The 22220-nt window shown below is 34.9% G+C and overlaps 1 non-coding gene across 1 annotated transcript; it reads left to right on the top strand.

Moving 5' to 3' along the window:
* The first annotated feature begins 886 nt into the window (after window positions 1-886).
* On the top strand, window positions 887-993 carry LOC141709176 (small nucleolar RNA R71). The gene has a single exon (XR_012569766.1). It is a non-coding gene; the product is annotated as a small nucleolar RNA R71 (small nucleolar RNA).
* The last annotated feature ends 21227 nt before the right edge of the window (window positions 994-22220 follow it).

Below are 22220 nucleotides of genomic sequence, written 5' to 3'. Positions count from 1 at the left end.
CCCTGTATTACCCTCCAAGGAGTGTTGACAACAGTAGTCTTCCTTGGTTCCACCTCTGCTTCCTTCTGCACATCCTCTTCAGCCACCATTTCAGATTCTGGAACTTGAGATTTTTTCGGATTTGCAACTTTCCCAAACCTCAATGCGATTTCCTTGACCCGCTACTTAGCTTCCCTCTTACCTGGTACTTCTGTGTACCAGGTTATCGATTTAGCATGGCATTTGCAATTTACCCAATTTGATTCCCCAAGGTCTTAATAGAAACCGCTTGGCTCTTGTACATGAGCCTCAACTCCTCCAATTCATATTTTTCATTAAATTGTGGCAGTTGCGGAAGTTGGAGTTGTTGTCTTGGTACATATTGCAGTTGTTGAAAACCAGGAGGGTTGTATTGCTTTGCTGCATACTGCTGATACGGCTGGTGCACCATATTCTAAGTGTTGCTCCAGCTGAAGTGAGGATGATTGCGGTTATGGGATGATAGGCGGCTAGAACTGGTTGCTGTAACCTCTGAAAATTGCTCACAAACTGAGCTGATTCAATAAAAATAGCACACTGCTCCGTCTCATACGCACCAGCACAAAGCTCACAGACACTAGTGATCTGATTAACTCCATAATTAGCCAAAGAATCCACCTTCATTTTCAAAACTTAAAGCTGAGCAGCTATAGCAGTAGCTGTATCCACTTCTAGAATTCTTGCTACCTTGCCTTGAGGCATTCTCTGAGTTGGGTTCTGGTATTCATTAGCAGCCATCAGCACAATCAACTTATAAGCTTCATCGTAGCTTTTAGCCCATAAGGCTCCACCTGATGCTGCATCAAGCATGGGTCTAGAAGTTGCACCCAAACCATTATAAAAGCAGTTAATGATCATCCAGTCAGGCATCCCATGATGAGGATACTTCCTAAACATCTCCTTGTAGCAATCCCAAGCCTCACACAAAGATTCTCCCGATTGCTGGGCAAATTGAGTAAGAGCGTTTCTGATTGCAGCTGTCTTCACCATAGGGAAGAATTTAGTTAGAAACTTTTGAGCACGATCCTCCCATTTGGTGATAGAACCTGGTGGTAGAGAATGAAACCAACACTTAGCTTTATCCCTCGGAGAGAATGGGAAAAGCCTCAACTTAATATTATCTTCAGAAACTCGATTAAACTTGAAAGTGTCACAGATCTCGATGAAATCTCTGATGTGCATGTTGGGGTCTTCTATAGGAGAACCCCCAAACTGAACTGAATTTTGTATCATCTGAATCGTGCTTGACTTGATTTCAAAGGTGTTAGCCGTGATGGCTGTCCTGATAATGCTAGACTGAATATCATTGATCTTTGGCTGAGAATAGTCCATCAAAGCCTTCGGATTCACTGCTGGTTCTCCCATTACAATAACAATCTTCAACTACTTCCTCCGCTTTATCAAATTTTCTCTTGCGAGATCGAGAACACGTTAGCATACACGTCCTCTAGAGTACCTGAAAAAGCAACAAGCAACAAGTAAGTAAAATATTCGAGTCAGTGAACTTTAACGACCACTGATGACAAGCACATGAACTAAAAATTAACACCAAGTCCCCGACAGTGGCGCCAAAAACTTGTTAGGATGAACACGTGCTAAATTTACATGCAAGTATACGCGTTCGCAAATAATATATAATTCTTTCTAGTTCGTTCCCATATAGACTTTTTTGGTTAATTTAAGATTAACAAGTTGAGATTGTTTATAACTAAGATATTAACTAACATGCAATTATCTAAGAGATTAAAGGGTTTGATTTACTATATGAGACCGACATAGGATTCTAACTTCATTACTACTTCATTCAAAGTCATTTTCCTTAACCTTAGCATGCAATGGTGATGACAACTAATTAGAAAAAACTAAACTAGTGAAGCTGAATAGACACCAAATATGTCACTACGCCACAAGTGCACATAGGAAACCCCTACTATACAGTTATATAAGGCCTAGATGGTGTTGCATAAGGTAAAAGGCAACACCAGGAAGGGGTTGCCAATGTGGACGTGGGCGTAGATCCCTAAGACAATGAATTATACAACACCAGAAAGCGTTGTATTATACGTCTTTTGCAGCAATAAAAACTTACAATGACAACAACATTTAGTGTTGCATAAAATGAAGCCACATCACAACTGTGTCCTACGTGGCAAGTGACACATCATTTTTCCATGTTAGCAGTGGTCCCTACTTTGACACGTCAGCAAGGGGTCCCATATTTGCCACATCAGCAGTGGGCTCTACTTTTTCCACGTCAGGAGTGGGTCCCACAATATATAATGCAACACTGATTTTAGTCTTTGCAACACCATTTTTATTCATATATGACATCATGTTTAGTCTTATGCAACACCATATAGAGTCAAATGTAACACTTCAAAAATTAAAAAAATTGACATAGTTATACTACTTTTACATTATTCCTGCCAAACAAGGCATCCAACAATCAATACAACAAACATCCAATGAAATTTAAAACTTACTAAACAGTTTCTGAAGTCTTATTAACAAGCATTTGGTTCTAACTATCAAGTACCAAATTCTAACTTTAAATATGGGTTGAACAAATAACAGCAACAAAAGCTATAGAGCCAACATCATCAAAAGCAACAGGTTCGGTAATATGTTCCTCTCTATTAGCATTATGCCAGTCGCCTGTATGGACTCCTGCAACCTCCATATCAACATTTCTGAAACATCTCAGAAAGGCGTTCTCCAACTGCTCCCGCCAATTATTCCCAACATTTTCATATTTTAAATGCTCTTTAATTTTCAACATTAAACTCCGCCAATTACATGTGCTGCGACTTCCTTCACATCAACCTCATCGTCTTTAATAAATCCAACAAAATATAATATAAACTGGAAGTTAATCACCTGCAGAAAGTTCAATAAGAATTATTGTTTATTAGATAAAACTGATAAAAATATTTACATAAAAAAGGCACATATATAGGAGTATAGACCCATGGTTGGTTTGACTAATCAAACATCCATCTGCCTAAGAAGACGGTAGATGCAGCAATAAGGGACAAAAGGAACTCTAGGAAACCAGGAAAAACTTGACATTACATATGAAATTTATATATGGTATAATTTACAGTTTTATCTACCTGATGACCTGGTCTCATGACAACAACGGGCCTCCCATGCTTGTCAAAGTAATCAGCTTTGTAAATTTTTCCAGTCTTAGCTTCATGAGCAATGTCTTCCTACATAGTTGTAAAGGATATTAAAAAACATACAAAACTATTTACCAAGCATACAACTAACAAAACAAAACTTCCAATTTAATCTTGAGTTCACAAACAACTATGCTGGGATTTTAAAACTTTCAAACTGATATAAACAAATTTACTTCCCTAAACACAAAATTAAGAATTTACTTCTTTAAGAGAATAATACTAATAGTAAAGTGAAGACTCGCAAAGAAATCAGAAGAAGGTAACTGTCAACAACTATTGAAATTAAAAATATTTAGATCACATTATTGCATGTTCAGCTTAAAAGCATAAAATTGTATACATACCCATCGAAACTTCTATTTCCAAAACTCGGTCCATCACTTAACCCCGCCGCTTCTTTCTCCTTCAACTTCAAGGACTCCAACGTTTCATCAACCTCCTCCCAATCCTCCTCCCTAGGCCTCGTATTGCCAAATGGATTCGACCTCTTAGGCTAAACAACACCCACAACACCTCCTCAGCAATCAGCACCTTTCTCGCCCCTCTTCTTCCCCCAAATTAAGCTTAGGCCTCACAACATCCTCCCTCTTCTTCCCCTAACTCTCGTCACTCTCGAACCCTCCCCCTCTCCTCCAATCGAAACTAGCAAAAGCCCCAAACTATCGAAAACCCCAAACTTTCTCCACTCCTCCACTCAATGGTTATTAGCCATGGTTGGATTTCACGAAGGATTAAAAGAAATGATTTTTTTCAGAATTGTTTTTTTAACTGAAAAGTTGGAAGATTCATAGGAAAAGGGGAAGAACTGATAAGAATGTTGCACACTGCTATAGGTTTTGGGGTTTATGTGAACCAACGATCAGGATTTATCCAAATTTTGTTTGTTTAAATTGATTAGACGGTCCTGATTAAAACGGAAGCTATTGATCCGCGTGATGCATCCACCATCCAATACTCTTCTGCCATGTAGCAATCAAGTGGCTGATTTTCTATTTTCTATTTACTGAATTAAAGACTAATTAAAAATCAATATTAAATAGCTAGAAAATTTAAAAATTCTACAAAAACTACTATACACTCAAACAATTATTTAGATAATTATAAAAATAAAACTTCATATTTTTAATATATTTCCCCATTTTTTCAATATCTATAAAAAATAATATAATATTAAAATATTTAGAGAATAAATTATATATTAATTATATATAATTACATATAAATCATGAACTTGTTACGAAATAGAGATAGGGCTTAACAATTTTATGTGGGGGAGGGGGAATATGGCTCCTATATTTTCATTTGGGGGAAATATGATGCCTATATTTTTAGACAAAATTTTCTTTTTTAATATATTTAATACATCATTTTTTCTTACGATACGACACAAACTGAAAATTATATTTTTTTATTATTTTAATCTCTAAAATTAGTAGGTAAAATCGTCCCTAATGTGGGATCAGTGAACAAGAATTTTAAAAAAATAGAATCACCACTTAGGACAAGACTAGGTAACATGAACTCGTGTTGGCCGTAATTTGACTATTATAAAAACACACGATATTAAATCTAATTTTTTTAAAAAAAATTACACATCTCTAAAATTAGTAGGTAATATCATCCCTACGTTTGGATCAGTTAAAAAGAATTTTAAAAAAATTGAATCACCAATTAGGACAAGACTAGGTAATAGGAACCCGTGTTGACCGTAATTTGACTATTATAAAAACACACAATATAAAATCTAATTTTTTTAAAAAAAATTATACATCTCTAAAATTAGTAGGTAACATCATCGGTAAGGTTGGATCGTTGAACAAGAATTTTAAAAAAATAGAATCACCACTCGGGACAAGACTTGGTTATAGGAACTCGTGTTGACCGTAATTTGACTATTATAAAAACACAGAATATAAAATCTATTTTTTTTAAAAACATTTAGACATCTCTAAAATTAGTAGGTATCATCATCCGTATGGTTGGATCATTGAACAAAAATTTTAAAAAACTAGAATCACCACTCGGGACAAGAATTGGTTATAGGAACCCGTGTTGACAGTAATTTGACTATTATAAAAACACACGATGTAAAATCTAATTTTTTTTAAAAAAATTATAAATCTCTAAACTTAGTAGGTAAGATCATCCGTACGGTTGGATCGTTGAACATGAATTTAAAAAAAATAGAATCACCACTCGGGACAAAATTTTGTTATAGGATCCCGTGTTGACCGCAATTTGACTATTATAAAACCACACGATATAAAATCTAATTTTTTTTAAAAAAATTATACATCCCTAAAATTAGTGAATAACATTATCTGTACTGTTGGATCGTTAAACAAGAATTTAAAAAAAAATAGAATCACCACTCGGGACAAGACTTAGTTATAGAAACCCGTGTTGACCGTAATTTGACCATTATAAAAACACACGACCTAAAATCTTTTTTTTTTAAATTATACATCTCTAAAATTAGCAGGTAACATCATTCGTATGGTTGGATCGTTAAACAAGAATTTAAAAAAATAGAATCACCACTCGGGACAAGACTTGGTTATTGGAACTCGTGTTGACCGTAATTTGACTATTATAAAAACACACGACGTAAAATCTAATTTTTTTTAAAAAAAAATTAGATATCTCTAAAATTAGTAGGTATCATCATCCGTACGGTTGGATCGTTGAACAAAAATTTAAAAAAAATAAAATTATCACTCGGGACAAGACTTGGTTATTGGAACCCGTGTTGACCGTAATTTGACTATTACAAAAACACACGCTATAAAATCTAAATTTTTTAAAATATATTTAGACATCTATAAATTTAGTAGGTATCATCATCCGTATGGTTGGATCATTAAACAAAAATTTTAAAAAAATAGAATCACCACCCGAAATAAGATTACGTAATGGGAACCCGTGTGCACCGTGGTTTAACTATTATAAAAGTACGTGATACAAAACCTATTTTTTTGAAAAAAATTACGCATCTCTAAAACTAGTAGGAAACAACATTCGTACGGTTGGATCAATTAAAAATTATTTTAAAAAAATTAGAACATGAATATAACAAATAAATTTTAAGAATTATACAATAACTAAGACAACACTAAATAACCTATTGCAACACCAGAAAGCAAATGCAACGCCTGAAGTGCCATTTCAGCATGCCACGTCACCAGTGGGTCCCACATATGGGGCCCTCAAATGTTGACGTGGCATGCCACGTCAGCATGCCACGTCATCAACTATGGGTCCCAAACATGCCACCTCAGATTTATTTTCCATGTTAGCATTTATTAAATAAAAAGAAATATCTATTGCAACGCTATGACCTCTACTGTTGCATGGTGCGCATCACTAACAGTTATTAGTAACGGTAGCTTCAATGTACTGCAACGCTTTCTCCACTTTGTTGCAATAAACTGATTATTTTGTAGATAATGCAACAATTTTCGTGCAACGCTGGATAAAAACCGTTGCCTATGTGCACTTATGGCATAGTGTGTTGAGACCCTATATGTCTATTGAATTTTCCAACATAAAGGTTTAATGCACTAGTTATCTATCGTGATTACATAGGGAAAGTAATATGGTTAAAATTACCTACGAATCATGCATAAAAAATAAATGAACCTATGCTAGCATGGCGAGTTCTAAATCTCTAAGATTAACACGCTTTCTTATATGATCGCGATGCTCATAAGACGAATAAGCACAACCAATACTAGGATATCATACGATCACCATACAGTAAGATATTGAAACAAATTAACTTTTGAAATCCATAAGTAAATCTGTTAGAACCCCACGATAACGATTAGTTCATAACTAAACTCATCATCACTGTGGGTTCCGATGAAAGCATGGTATAATAAACTAGGTCTTTATAAACTGAATAAATAATTAAATTACGTAATCAAGAGTAATAGATTTAACAAATAAGATTACTAGCATCCAAGATTACAACTCAATCAAAGAATCACAAGTAAAACAAGCTCTTCTTCTCCTTCATTGTATTTGTGCTCCTAGGTCTTCTCGCCGTCTTCTCATTAGTCTCCGATATTAAAAATATCTTTAAAATGTCTTTAAATAGCTTCCCATTCAGAATAGAAGTCCAGAAAATCAATCTTCTACTTGAATCAGGAATCTTCAGAATCGACCTGGACCGTGCGCTATCCCGGCGCGGGCGCGTGTTAAAACCGTGCGGGCGCGGCAAGCTACAGGAAAAATTTCTTACTTCTGTTTTATTGGCTGGTTTTTGATGGCGATCAACAAGCAATCATCCGAGACACTTCCTAACACCAATTTAGCACCAAAATATTGTTAAATCTCCTCCCTTCATCTATGCCCTGAACTGTAAAATACTACAAAAATGCATCAAATACACAAATAACTTGAGTACAAAACACTAATTCTAGGCTTTATAAAGCATTCTAAGTGGATATAAATGCCACTTAACAAACAACACATGACTTGGAAATATATAATCTTCCCGTTATAAGCAACTGTCCACAAAAATATTTTTTTTAAAAAAAATAGTCATTTGACAAGGTATTTTAATAATTTTGGAAATTACCCTAATTAAATTCTTTTTTTATTAACCTTTTATCGTCAATTAATATTTATCGACTACTTACTAATTAATGCATATCAAAATCCCCTCTTTGGTATTTTTGAAAATCCAAAGATAATATTTTTCTTATATAAACCTCCATAAATTTTAATAAACGATTTGATTCATATCCAATAATTCTATTAAAGTAGTTTAACGATCAAAGGCCAATTCTATTTCGTCTCATTTTATTTCTAGTCTATAATTATTAATTAAATATCTCGCTTGACAAAATATCATTTACTCACCACAAATATAATTTCATAATTAAAGTATATGGATAATCTTGATTTAATCGCTTAATTACTTATAATTTAATATTCGAGTAAATCAATAACTTTCCTAAATTTCAATTCTTTTCTCACCATTATTATTTCTAAATTAGTCAATTATTACTCATCTCTACCACCCTCACTTATTTTCTATTATTATTTCTCTTTATTTACCTTTATTAAATTTTACATTTCAAATTATTAATTAATAAAAGATTATTTTACCCTTCTTCATCATCTTCCTCCTACCTCACCCCCTTTCTTCAACCACCATTAATTTCGGCGAGCCACCGGCCGGATTCTGTCCCCGGTGACCGCCCCTAACCCTCTCTTCCTTCTTCTCTCTTTCTCCTCTCTTCTCTCTCATCTCTCGCCCTCTCTCGAAATCTCTCTCGATCTCGGCCTCCCTATTTTTCCGTGACTCTCTATCTCACACAATCTGACTCATTTCTCAACCATTTGCTTCAGTTTTACAACGAAAATCATTTTCTCTTCAAGCCTAGTTGATCCACCCCCCTTTTTCCTTTCGTTAGTCTCCTCCTACCCCCTTCCCCATCTCCATCTTCCGATATGTCAAACACTCATTCACCGATTCCGTATTTTCTCTCTTCATATTTTTCTACCAATAGTTTCTCTTTATATCTTGATACATCTTCATATTTCTAAGGTGGATCGAATATCTAGGGTTGTGCGCTTCCCACCTAATCTCATCCTTCAACTCTGGTATATTGGGAATCCATTATCTTGAAGTGAATCTCCTTATTCCTTGGTTATCCCTCAAAATTAAAACTTCGTCTCCTGTTAATTCAGAAATGTTGCTTTCCATCATCATTTTCTGGCAACGTCGAATATTTTCTATTACTTGCGGTTGAACTTGATTTTCATAAATCCTTTCATTTGCTTGAACTGGAATCTTTATCTCCATCTCCATTCTCTCGATTTCTTGAATCAATTCCCTCGATGTCACTAACATCCTTAATCTTTATTTTTGTCTTAGAGCATATGCGACATATTCGCCTTCCCATGATGATAATTTGTAGTACGATCATAGTCTTGATCAATTTTAACCATCTTCTTTGCCTTATATTCATTTTTTTTGGGTAAAGATGTACTTCGGAATTTAATGATCTGTATAGATTTCGCATTTCTCTCCATATAGGCAGTGTCTCCAAATTTTAAGCACAAAAACTGTTATTCGCTAACTCTAAATCACGAGTAGGATATCTTGTCTCATATTCTTTCAATTATCTTGAGGCTTAAGCAATGACTTTCCCGTTTTGCATTAGCACACATCCTAGTCCTTTAAGAAATGCGTCACTGTAAATCACGAAATTTCTTGCGTCGTCGGTAAAATTAGCACTAGGGCAGAAATCAATATTTCTTTTAACTCTTGGAAACTTTCCTCGCATTTTGGAGTCTATTTAAATTTCTCATTCTTTCGTGTGAGTCGAGTCAATGGCGTAGCTATCTTCGAGAAGACTTGTACAAAATTTACTATTGATGATATGTCCTAAGAATTGCACTTTTTCTAACCAAAATTCACATTTAGAGAACTTGGGAAATAACTTTTCTTTCCTCAGAATCTCTAATGTCAATCTCAAGTATTCTGCATGTTCCTCGTGAGATTTAGAGTAAATCAGGATGTCGTCAATGAATACTATAACACATTTGTCTAGATATTTCTTAAATACTCGATTCATCAAGTCCATGAAAGCAGCAGGGGCGTTTGTCAATCCAAATGGCATTACTAGAAATACATAATGTCCATACCTTGTCCTGAACGTTGTCTTTGGCACATCTTCCGGTTTAATCTTCAACTGGTAATAGCCAGATCTTAAATCAATCTTTGAAAAATAAGCGGCTCCTTTTAGTTGATCAAACAAATCATCAATCCTTGGTATAGGGTATTTATTTTTGATGGTTAGCTTATTCAATTCTCGATAATCAATACATAGCCTCATAGATCCATATTTCTTTTTAATAAATAAGACTGGTGCTCCCCACAGGGACACGCTGGGTCAAATCACTCCTTTATTCAATAACTCTTGAAGTTGAGTAGCTAATTCTTTCATCTCTACAGGGGCCATTCTATATGAGGCATTAGAAATTGGTACCGTTCGTAGACTGAGATTAATTGTATATTTGATTTCCCTATCAGGGGGTAATCTGGATAAATCTTCAGGAAATACATCGTCGAATTCATTGAAAATTAATATTTCTTTCAACCTTGGGTTAGACTTTTCTATATTTATGATGTGAGCGAGATATGTCTGACCTCTTTGGTGTAGCATTTTTGTTTGTCTTGCAATATAGTGAGAAACTTACGAGTTTGTTTCTGACCGCGTAGAATTACACTTTTATTATCAGGTCCCTTTAGACTCACTATTTTCAATCTACAATTAATCTGAGCATCGTATCAAGTCAACCAATCCATCCCCATTATCACATTAAATTCTCTCAATTATCGAATAATCGATAAATAGAAATAATCACTAAAATGTATTTTGGTGAATGATTATTTTAAATAATTGACGTAGAAAATTGTCATATTAGAAAGGAGTTCTTTTGTGAGTGATGCACAGATTTTCTTTTAGATCGCTAAATAAATACTTAGGCGTGCGGCATAGTATCATATTAAATCAGAATTTATATTTATAAATAACTAATAACATCATAGAATTTGAGATATTGTCTTTACTTAAAAAGAAAATATATTATTGTCAAATATAATTAGATTATTTATATGATTAGTTGAGTCACTCCTAGGAGTCGAATAAATTCTCCGATAGTTAATTAATATTTTGATTGGAGTTTTGTTTTTTAGAAAATAGTGATACTAAAATATTTTGGCCTGTTTATTATTTTAGAAATTTCAGAGGATTGAGAAGGTGAAATCTCAGTGCTAGTGCGCTAAATATCGGAAATCAGGCAAGTTCTCTCTGCTCCCTTCCTTTTTTTGACCTATGTCAGTTTGGCGTATTGATGGTATATATTATGACTTTCGTGATGGTATATGTTATGAATTTAATTCGGGGAAACTTATATTTTATCAATTCATTGAATCCCTTCAAGATTTATAAGGTATGAATCGAATAGTTATTTCTTCTTTATATCCCTATAGATACCCTTTAAATCTATGTTTTGGTATTATTCGAGATTTCGTTCAGTATGATTATTCTCAATCATTCGAGATAATCCCTATGCTTTAAACTTATCGATATATCATTCATATCGATGATAAATTATATCCTCGCTAAATAGAGACAGGTTTATTATTTGAACCAGATTTTATGATATGATCTTGAAATACTGTGATGTGATATGAAGAATTAAATCGGGATGTGTTCATCTATACTGGTCAACGTGGGATTTAAACCACGATACTCATTGTAACAGTCCAATATGTGGACATGTTATTCGGCTCTAGTGCATCCTAGGGTTAAAATGTTAACCCTACTTTTATACTAACAAGTGTGTATTAGGCGTTCTTACGACGAGCCATGATCGGGTGAGCGTAAGATTCGTAGGAGGACGGTACATTATGATAGTTGCTTGCATCGTTGATGTACCGAGGATGGAAATGACCAGTTAATCTTGAATCAGTCGGTATTGTGCTAGATACAAGTTTCTTTATTACATTTGTGATGTGATGGTTACTATTCTTGGCATTTAAAATTTTGTCGCTCTTGGCACCTATTTTCATTATTTTATTCTTATAGTCAATCATACTTGTTGAGCACTCGGTTGATCACTCTTGCTACTCTTGTATTCTCCAAAGTAGTGAAGAATGAGATTTACAAACCATTTGATCAGTCAAGACAGAGGAAGGGGAAGGAACATGTTCTGTGTAGCAACATCTACTGGATTGCTATATAATTACTATAGTCTGTAATAATATAAAACTACTATCAAGACTTGTAGTAGGTTTCTATATCATGTTTAATAAACAGGTTGTGGGAGAGATTCGATCTCGAGATCTGTGGAGTGGTGTCCACAATGAATAATATATTTGGGTATGGTTTGTAATAATAATACAGGTGTGCGAAGCTTGATATCGTGGTGACCTGAATCTACGAAAGGGTGGATTTGGGGGATTCACAGAAAGATATGCTAGACTCATCATTGTTCAAACCATGTTTTAACAATGTTTAATTTCTCCTCTTTGAAATTCTATTCCATTGAGGTGTTTCAGCCGAAGTGTATTCTGCTACAATACAACACTTCTTTAAGAAATTCTTTAATTCAAGGATAAGAACACACACATCACTATGTATTAGTTTTAATCATTCAGTAATTCATTTAGCTTGTCCAGTGAAATGAGTTTTAGTGATTTTTCCAATGAGACGAGGATCGTGTTCTTTGTGTGATTCACATCAAATATTTCCAAGTATAAATCATCTATTACTCGGAAATTTGTTACACATTATTATGGCTTAAAGAAGAGTGCCAAAGGTGATGTATGATTTGAGTCATTTTAGAACATATCAATTATTTACTAATTAGGACTGTAAACGAACCGAGCTGTTTTTTAAGCTCATCCGATTCGTTCGAGTTCGAGTTCGATAAGCTCATCTTATAAGCTTCTCGAACTTAAGTTTGAACAACATTTCTTATCCGATAATCTTAAAGAACCGAACTGAACTTTTAAGATGTTCCACTCGAGTTCGGTTTCTGTATGGTTCGAGTTTGATTCTTTGGTTAAGCTCGAGTTCGCTTAAAAAATTTGTACATTTATAATATTATATGTTTAGATATATTTTATAAATATTTAAAATAAAAATTTTATTGATGTAAAAATATTTAATTAATAGTTTGATACAATATTTTAATTAAAATAATATTAAAAATATATTTTTTTAAAAAAATACATATAATGCTCATGAACAGTTCGTGTTCCTTCGTATTTTGTTCGGTTCAATATGTTTGCGAACAGTTAGTGTTTGGTTCTTTTTGAATGAGGGGAACGCTGCTTACATCATACCATAAGTACACCCTTTTACGAGATATATTGGGTACCATTGGTTTGGTATATATTTATATATACATGAAAACTATTTAAAATATATATACACCTAAATGATTAACATAAATGCTAATAGTGATGTCTTGTGTGATATAAGTGAGAGCATGATTTCATTAGTTGTTTTTTTCCTTTTGACGTGGTCGACTAGGTTTTCTTAGACAAGATTAGTTGTTTATTTATTGTATATGATAGTTATATTACTCCCATTCTCTAGTTATATACTTAATATAATGTCAACTTAATGTACTAAACTGAAAAATTAATAATAGAATTAACTTTTATTATTGTATATTTGTTCAAAAAATATTATAATTAAATTCTATTAACTTGTTAAATGAATTTGAAAAACAATTGAACAATAAATTCTATTAACTTGTTTTCCTTCTTTCTTCTAATTGAATTTTATACACATGCATATAATTTGTAAGGTTCATTAGAGTACCTTTAAAAAAACAAGAAACCTTAGACATTTTAAATACATTTTAGATTATTTTAAAAATAATTATTTATTATTTAATATTATTATGAGATTCAAAAATAGATTCTTAATATTAAAGATATTATAATATTTTTTCAGTATTTTTTGTTAAATTTTCTAATTTATTGTTCTTTGTAATTAAATTCAAAAAAGATTGTATACTATATTTATAATTTTTTTTTCAGATTTTCAAACAAATTTCTATTTTGATAATGAAAAAAATATTTTTATGTTATGAAAATAACTATAATATAACTAGCTCAAAGAGTATAAGAAAGAAGGAGAAGAAAGAATTGTATTATCATTTTGTTGTGTATCTCAATCTTACACAAATGGCTCTATATATAGGCCTGCAAATTAAGTTACAAAGATAGTGAAAAGCCAAAAGTTTGGCTATTAATGAAGGAATATAAAAGGTGGGAAAACACAAAAGTCATCCAAACTATACATAACACTACATCATGCCTCGTTAAAACCTATACTAGGAAAAACCCGGTGGGAAAAACCCTAGTGAAGAAAAAAGAGTACATGTGTTGTACATAGTTTTAAAATGATGTCTCCTGTAACACCCCCAAATCCGGGGTCGGGGATCCGGGTTGTCACGAGTTCCATTTCCCTTAATAACACCCAATCTTAATAAACAATCAACTACTCCGTACTGTGACCCCACAATAAACACACGCACCACAAGTTATAGTCTCAGAGATGAATATCAAAAAATAACACTAGTCATTTTATTCCACAATTATTTGCCATTACACCTTAAAAGGGTTTCTGAATAAATTTACATTTTCCGTGCCATTATTACAATTCATAAATATACATAAGTCTGGTACATCAAAAGTTGAAAGCCTAGCCTATTGGTAGATCCTACCTCAGCTACAACGGCATCAACGCCTATAGGAAACTGCGAAACGTTTCCTATTCACTCGCGAATTGGGAGCTTGATCTTGTTCATCTTGTCTATCTGTTGTTGTGTGATGAAAGAAGAAAGCAAGGGTGAGCAACACGCCCACGGAAATAATATGTATAATAATTAACAATATATGAGCATTCTCATAGTACTCATGAAAGTCTTGGTCAAGAAGAAATGAACCAAGTTTGATATCTTAACGCGACCAAGTCGCAAAATATTCAGTATATAAGTATATATACTTTTCAAAATCTTAGAATCCTCTTCCATGCATAATATACATAGAGTTCCAGTTTATAACTTGTATAAAAATATCGTTGCAAAGTGATCTCATATATCTAACCTTGTCTCAACATTTTTCTGGAAATTTTTGTCCTGCATAAGATAATCATTAACTAAATATAAGTTGAAAAGATGAAGTTGCAAGATACTCCAATATACTTATATCTTTTCCAAATACTACTTGAACTACCATCGTTCAAGTTATAATCAGTTTTAAAAGTTCATCACATAGATGAGACTACAAGGTAAGATTTGAATAGATTCAATCTTTGAAATATCATTCAAAAGAAATGAAGTTACGAGATACTTCATTAAGTCCCGATATATATATATATATATATATATATATATCCATATATATCTCTCACACATTTCCTGAAAACCTCTGTCATGTAAAGTATGAACAAGGTTGTAATATCCAATGATATCTTGCTGATCAGGAAAATATACCAATAATTAACCTTTTCTACTGTAGATGGATGAATTCATCGCCGGTCATCACCCTGGCCGCATTAGGACCTCGCGCTAGACCGTTACCCGGCCACTCACGCGTGGATGGACTGTCACCCAGCCTCTTACACCTTCATAGACCGTACCCCGGCCTGTCGCTTATGCCGACTCAATTAGATGGACTTACTTCCCGAACGTTGGGCAAGTAATCAAATTGTTTTCTCAAAATAGCAACCTCATTGCGAATATAAAATACACCACAGAGCCGGATCCCCGAGATTTTTTTTTGAGCGAATATTCAAGTCTCCTTCGAAAGGAAGATCTTAAATCTGAAAACGAGTTTTGGGATCCGCTCTAACTTTTAAAATCATTTTGAAGACTCGAAAACATTTTTAAGAATGTTTGGAGTAATGCTGATTTAATGAAATAAATTAGTCCCGATATATTAGAAGATATCTGAATATTATTATTTAAATAATATTCCCATAAGGATAATCCTTATAAAAATAATTGAAGTAAAAGTTTTAAAACTTATACTTGAAATGAATAATAAATAACCAAAGATATACTTATACGAAAGTACGATCTTTATTTGAATAATCGAAAATAAGTTTGATTATCGAAACATTATTCTTTAATAAAATAAAGAATATTATTTAATAAAATAAGCGGAGTCATAGGTCCTCGAATGAATATTCAAAATAATATTCATTAAATAAAATAAAGTCATCGAATAAACCTTATCTGATTAATAGTTTTGAAAACTATATCTATATATCTATATATCTATATATAAATATATATATTATACTCGGGAACATCGACTCCCGGTTTAGAAAATGTTCACCTTTGGGTCCCCTATATTAAGGGTATACGCAACTACTGTTTATCTCTAGAATAGGTATTATGCAGTTTATAAGCAATTGAATCAACAATTAGATATCAAGATTACAAAACAGGCATGTATATATACCATATCAACATGCTGCAATATATCGCAAGATTTGCTAATAACAATCATGCACTTATCACAAGATAATGCATATACATATATACATCACAACAACAGTATAACTGGTCGAAAACTTGCCTGAGTGCTCCGGGGTAGACTTAAGCTTAGAGTGGGTCCGATAACCTATGAACAACAACATAAGCCGGAATTAATCCCCGGTCGCTTAAGAAACTAGACTTTAACCAATTAGACCCCTAACGTTCGCTTATGGTCACTTCTACGCTTAACGAATCGCATAAGTCGTTCAAGTACTCTTGGCTCCACCATTTTTAAAAAATTTACCATTAAGAATTTTAAGGCGATTCTTTCGCGAGTACTCTACCAACTACCTAGTCCACTTTAAATAATTGTTTCATACTCCAATTAGTCATTTAAGGGCCTTAACCAAGGTCTCAAAGTAAAGTGAGGGGTTAACTGATGAAGAGGAGGTGGCATATCAAGCCCTCATTTTGGATAACGGAAAAACAGATACTTGGACCCTATTAGAGGAGTTCTCCTTGAAGAATGTTGGTCTCTCTCGGGCTAGTGATAAGGGTAACTTTACCTGTATAACTATTCCATTCTCTCTTTTATTGAAATTCGGTTATTTCCAGATTTCTAACACTTTTCTTCTTTATATTTCAGCTTGCAAGGCTATTAACAACATCAATAGGCCTAAGAAGGGGGAATCTGGCTGCCAGAAGAGGGCCAAGCTGAACAAAGACCCCAGGAGCAAGTCTAATACTCCTTCCTTCCTTAGGCCCCACATTTCTGTGGTGGAGATGGGGAATGATGTGGATTCCCCCTTGAAGGCGCACTCTTTTAGGCCCAACTAGGGCTTCAGAAGAAGTGATGCGGTGGTAGGATCCACCAAACATGCCAAGGACTGGTCTTATCACTCTATCACTCCCCACGACTTTACTTACATTATCACGGGGAGTGACATTGAGTCCATTGAGCTCATGGGTTCTCAAGCCCAAGCTGCGGTAACATCCCTTTTTTCCCTTTTTAATTCCAACTTTTCTCTCTCTTTTATAGAACTGTGTTAAGTTATACTTCTTTGTGCAGAGCAACACTTACTTCCAGGAGGCCCTTCACCAAGCTAGGTCCTGGAAGGGGAACTCAGATGAGTTCGAGAGGGAGATGAAGAAGTGGAAGGAGAGGGCTGAGATTTTTAAGAAAAAGCTGGAGACCAAAGGGGAGGAGCTATCTAAAGCTCAATCCGAGCAGGTTAAGCTTCAGAGTGATAAGGAAACCATCATTGATGATTACATGGATTATGAGAAATTCAAGAATCTCATGGAAATTCATGATGAGTGTCTTTATTCTCTATAGTTTACCCAGGGATGGGATGCGGCTGTGAAGGCGGTTTCGGAGAAGCATCCTGGCTTAATAGATCCTAAGGACTTTATAAGTCCTGAACAGTCAGAGACAGAGGATAGTTTGGATGCTCTCTTCAACTCTTCTCATCTTGATGATCGTATCCTTGATCCCAGCACTACCTCTCCTCCGGCTTCTCCCGCGAAGGATGTTGAGCTTTCTACTGATGCTGAGAAGGGAGGTGCTGAGAAGGAGCAGGGGAAGGAAGGCTCCCATATGGAGGAGTAGTGTTTTTAGTTCTTTATGTTTGTTGTTTTATTTAACTTATTTTATCTTGAACTCATTCCCTTCGGGGATTTATTTATGTCATTTTCCAGCTACTTATTTGCCTTTTATTTTTTCCAAGTACTTGCACTATTTATGGGAGTTTAGATAGTTTTCCTTCCTTTTTTTAGCTTTCCCTCTCATTTTTCGTACTTGTACTGAAAATAGATAAGCAAACTCAATCACACATAAGATAAACCAAATAGTTTATGATACATTCTAAATGGAAACTTTTTAAATTGTTAACTCTTTGGGATTCATCTCTTACATAATATTCTTCGTAGAACTGGATAGTCATACAAAATCCTACGCAAGCAAAGCTTCAAGGTGCTTTTCAACCTTGTTTCCCCTATAGTATGTATTAACTATAGGTAGTAAACTTTCAGGTTTTGAGCATGCCAAGTCTGAGGAATTTCTTCTCCTTTCATGGTCTCCAACTTGTAAGTTCCTCTCCCTTGAACGCTCTTAACCTTATATGGCCCTTCCCAATTTGGGGCGAGCTTTCCTTTCTGCCCTACTCCAGAGGCTTCCACTTTTCTCAGGACCAAATCTCCTTGCCTGAAGAATCTTTCTTTAACCCTTAGGTTGTAATAGAATGAAGCCCTCTTATGATATTCCACTATCTTCGCATGTGCCTCATCTCGCACTTCATCAATAAGATCCAAGGTTAACTTTTGCCCCTCCTTATTTTCCTCAGCATTAAAAGCTTGGATTCTGGGAGACGAATGTGATATCTCCATAGGAACAACCGCTTCTTCCCCATATGCTAACATGAAGGGAGTTGCCCCAGTTGTGACTCTACAAGTGGTTCTATAGGCCCATAGTATTGGTAGTATTTCATCCACCCAATTATTACTTGATTTCTCGATCCTCTTCTTCAGTCCATCCAAAATTATACGATTTGCCACTTCCGCTTGCTCATAGGCTTGCGGTTGAGCTACGGAGGTAAACCGTAACTCAATCTCATTCTACTCGCAATACTTATTGAATTTTTCATTGTTGAACTTTATTCTGTTATCGGTAACCAGGATACGGGGAATTCCATATCGGCACATGATATTTTTCCACATGCATTATGCAACTTGCTTAGTTGTGATCTTGGCCAAAGGCTTGGCTTCAATCCACTTAGTAAAATAATCAATAGCTGTAATCAAGAATTTCCTTTCTGCCGCGGCCATGAGAAATGCCAAAGTATATCCATTCCCCACATGGCAAAGGGGATGGGAGAGTTGATGGAAGTTAACATCTCGGGGGGTTGTCAAACAACTGGTGCATATTTCTGTTAGGCACAAAGCATGCGCTAATAATTCATGCAAGTATACGCGTTCACAAGTAATATAGAATGATTTCTAGTTCGTTCCCACAGAGACTTTGACTAATTATATTTAATTAACACTTACTCACCAATGTATGATTACTTCTCAATGTCAAGACAATAACACTTAAGGTTGATTAACTAATTATTACTACGAGAATTAAACACTTAAATTAACACTTGAATTAACAATATTAAACACACATGAGATCATAATTTCATTACTACTTCATTCTATAGTTATTGTTACTACCCTTAGCATGTAACAGTGATGATATTAATCGAACAACACGAAACTGATAAAAGCCAACTTTCATTGCACAAGTACCATTCTATCAAGCATCCATAATTAAGATAGAAGTTGAATAAGCATCAATTATGTTGAGACCCTATATATCTGCAGAATTTGACAACATAACGATTTAAGCGCAAGTTATTCATTAAGATTACACAGGGCAAGTAAAACGGTTAGAGTTACCCACTAATCATGCATACAACACATGAACCTATTCTAGCATGGCAAGTTCTAAATCTCAAGATTCACTGTCACTTCACAACAGATTAACAGACTATCTTATATATTCACGACAAACATAAGACGAATAAGCACAACCTATGCTAAATATCATTTAATCATCACATACCAAGGTATTAAATAATTAACTAAAGAAATCCATAGTAAATCCGCTACGACCCCATGATCACGATTAGCCCATGATAGAACTCATCGTCACCATGGGTTCATATGAAAACATGATAATCACACAACGATATAAACTAATAAAAATACTTATAAAAACCAGAGTACCTCACAAGAGTATTAAGGTTTAAAGTAAAGAAAACCAACATCCACTGTTACAACGAATAAAAGAATCACAAGATAATGTAAGCTTCCTCTTCTTCATTGTGGTGTGCTAAAATGGTCTTCTTAATCTTCTCTCCTTGCTCCTTGCTTGTCGCTTGTTGATACTTATTATTGAGAAACGTCTTCCAAGATTACTTATATAGAAGTCCTCAAGAAACAACACTGTCAGAAGCCCAGTAGAACTCAAATTAGAAAATCCAGATTCTAAAATTAAGACCCCAGACGGCCGCCTCAGTTCCCAGGTGGGCGCCTGCATCTCCAGGCGATCGACTGCACATCCCAGGCGGGCTCCTGCACAGCTTCTGGAAACATCATCTTTTTGCACCTGATTTTGCTGAATTCTTCACACAACTCCCCGCAACTGATCCCAAGTACTTCCCTAGGCTTATTATGATGAAATTTCCCTAATTACACAAGTAATACCCTGAAATACAAAGACACTAGAAAAACGCATCAAATACACAAAATACTTGATTTAAAGACATCAATTCAAGCCATTATAAGATATTCTAAGGGGTATAAAATGCCACTTATAACACCCCCAAACTTAAATCGATGCTTGTCCTCAAGCGTCTCAGACTCAAAAACAAAATAAAAACATGCATGAATGCAAACTACATGAAATACAGCGATCCCCATCGCAATGACTAAACCAACCAACACATAACATCTCAACAAATGCAATTAGGCGACTAAAGATCAATCATATCAGGCAAGCTAACGTACAACTAGAAATGTGGTGTATGCGAATGCTTAACAGATATGCTTCGAAACTAGATCAATTATCATAACTCAATTATCCTCAAGGCAATCACAAGATTATACGAAGAATATATTCTAGACACAAAATGACTTATAACACTTCAAGATGACTGGATCTTATTACGGAATCATGCTTTTATTCAACACAATAAACAAATGCTTATTTGATCGTGCAATGAGTGAGGTCCACAAAAAACTTATGCAATGGCATCCATTTAGCGAGCGTTAGGTTAGCGGATCCCAGACTATAAAAGCCTTAGGTCACTAGGCACAAAGTCCCCTAAGAACTTAATAACTCGAATACCAAAGAGCTTACCCGTGATCAATTATACATTAAACCATATTTTTTTCTCTTTTTTTTTCTTTTTTTTTCTCTTTTTTTGAAATTCTAAGCAAGTGCGTTTCGCTCCATCTTGCTTAACCCTAGACTACTCGCATACACTACGAGCCGGCTACTAGCCATTTGACGCCTAGCCACAACTAGCAATGAATTCCAATTTTTACTCCAATTTTATCTTTTCATGCCTTTTATCGATAAGAGCCTATCATACATTCTAAGCATAAGCAATAGATTAACCTCAAAAACCATCAAACCATGACAACAATCTAGTCCTTAAGCATACTCTAAGAATTAGTGAAATACAAGTGTTTCTAGCATGCATGCCAACCTAACAAGATTCAACATCACTCTAACGCTATCACTACACTCGCATGAATATCACATATCAATTGGTAAAGCAACAGAAAGGGATCATGGTATATGCATGAGCTATATGACATGATAAATAAAGCTATAAAATAATAAAAAAACAATATGGCAAAAATATGCAACTATATGAACTAAACTAACATGAATATGCAACTACATGACACACACATATATGTTCCTTAACTACCACCCCCAAACTTAAAATATTCACTGTCCCTGTGACGGTAATAGAAAGGAACACAAGGTATACCTACTCAGAGAAATCATCATCATCATCACCCTTAGAGGGTGGAGTTTCAGGAGGCGGATAAGCAGAGTCCTCACTAAAAACGGGCCAGTGGATGTCAGCTCCAAGGCCTCTGAAAGCAGTCCCAAGTGCTAGGGTGAGCTCCTGTGCAAACCTACTTTGTGACTCATATATCACATCCATCCTCCTGGAAAGCCTCCTGTACTGGACATCAGTCATCCCTAAATCATCACCTCCCTGGGCTCTAGAAGAACCTGCCTCACCATGAGCCTGACTGGGCCTAGCCATCGTAGCACCAGCTGCTGTCCTCCTGGAAGTCGATATCCCAAACCATGCTCCTCGGGCTCTCCACCCGTCCATTCATGCATCGCATTTAGCGTCGATGAATCAATAGGAGCGGCCGGTATCTGTAGCTGCACATAAGAAGGCCAGTGGACTCCAACTGCCT

Source organism: Apium graveolens, chromosome 2, assembly GCF_009905375.1.
Source record: "Apium graveolens cultivar Ventura chromosome 2, ASM990537v1, whole genome shotgun sequence".
Taxonomy (NCBI): Eukaryota; Viridiplantae; Streptophyta; class Magnoliopsida; order Apiales; family Apiaceae; genus Apium; species Apium graveolens.
The sequence above is the reverse complement of the archived record's forward strand: the minus strand, read 5'-3'. Positions and strand labels throughout refer to the sequence as shown.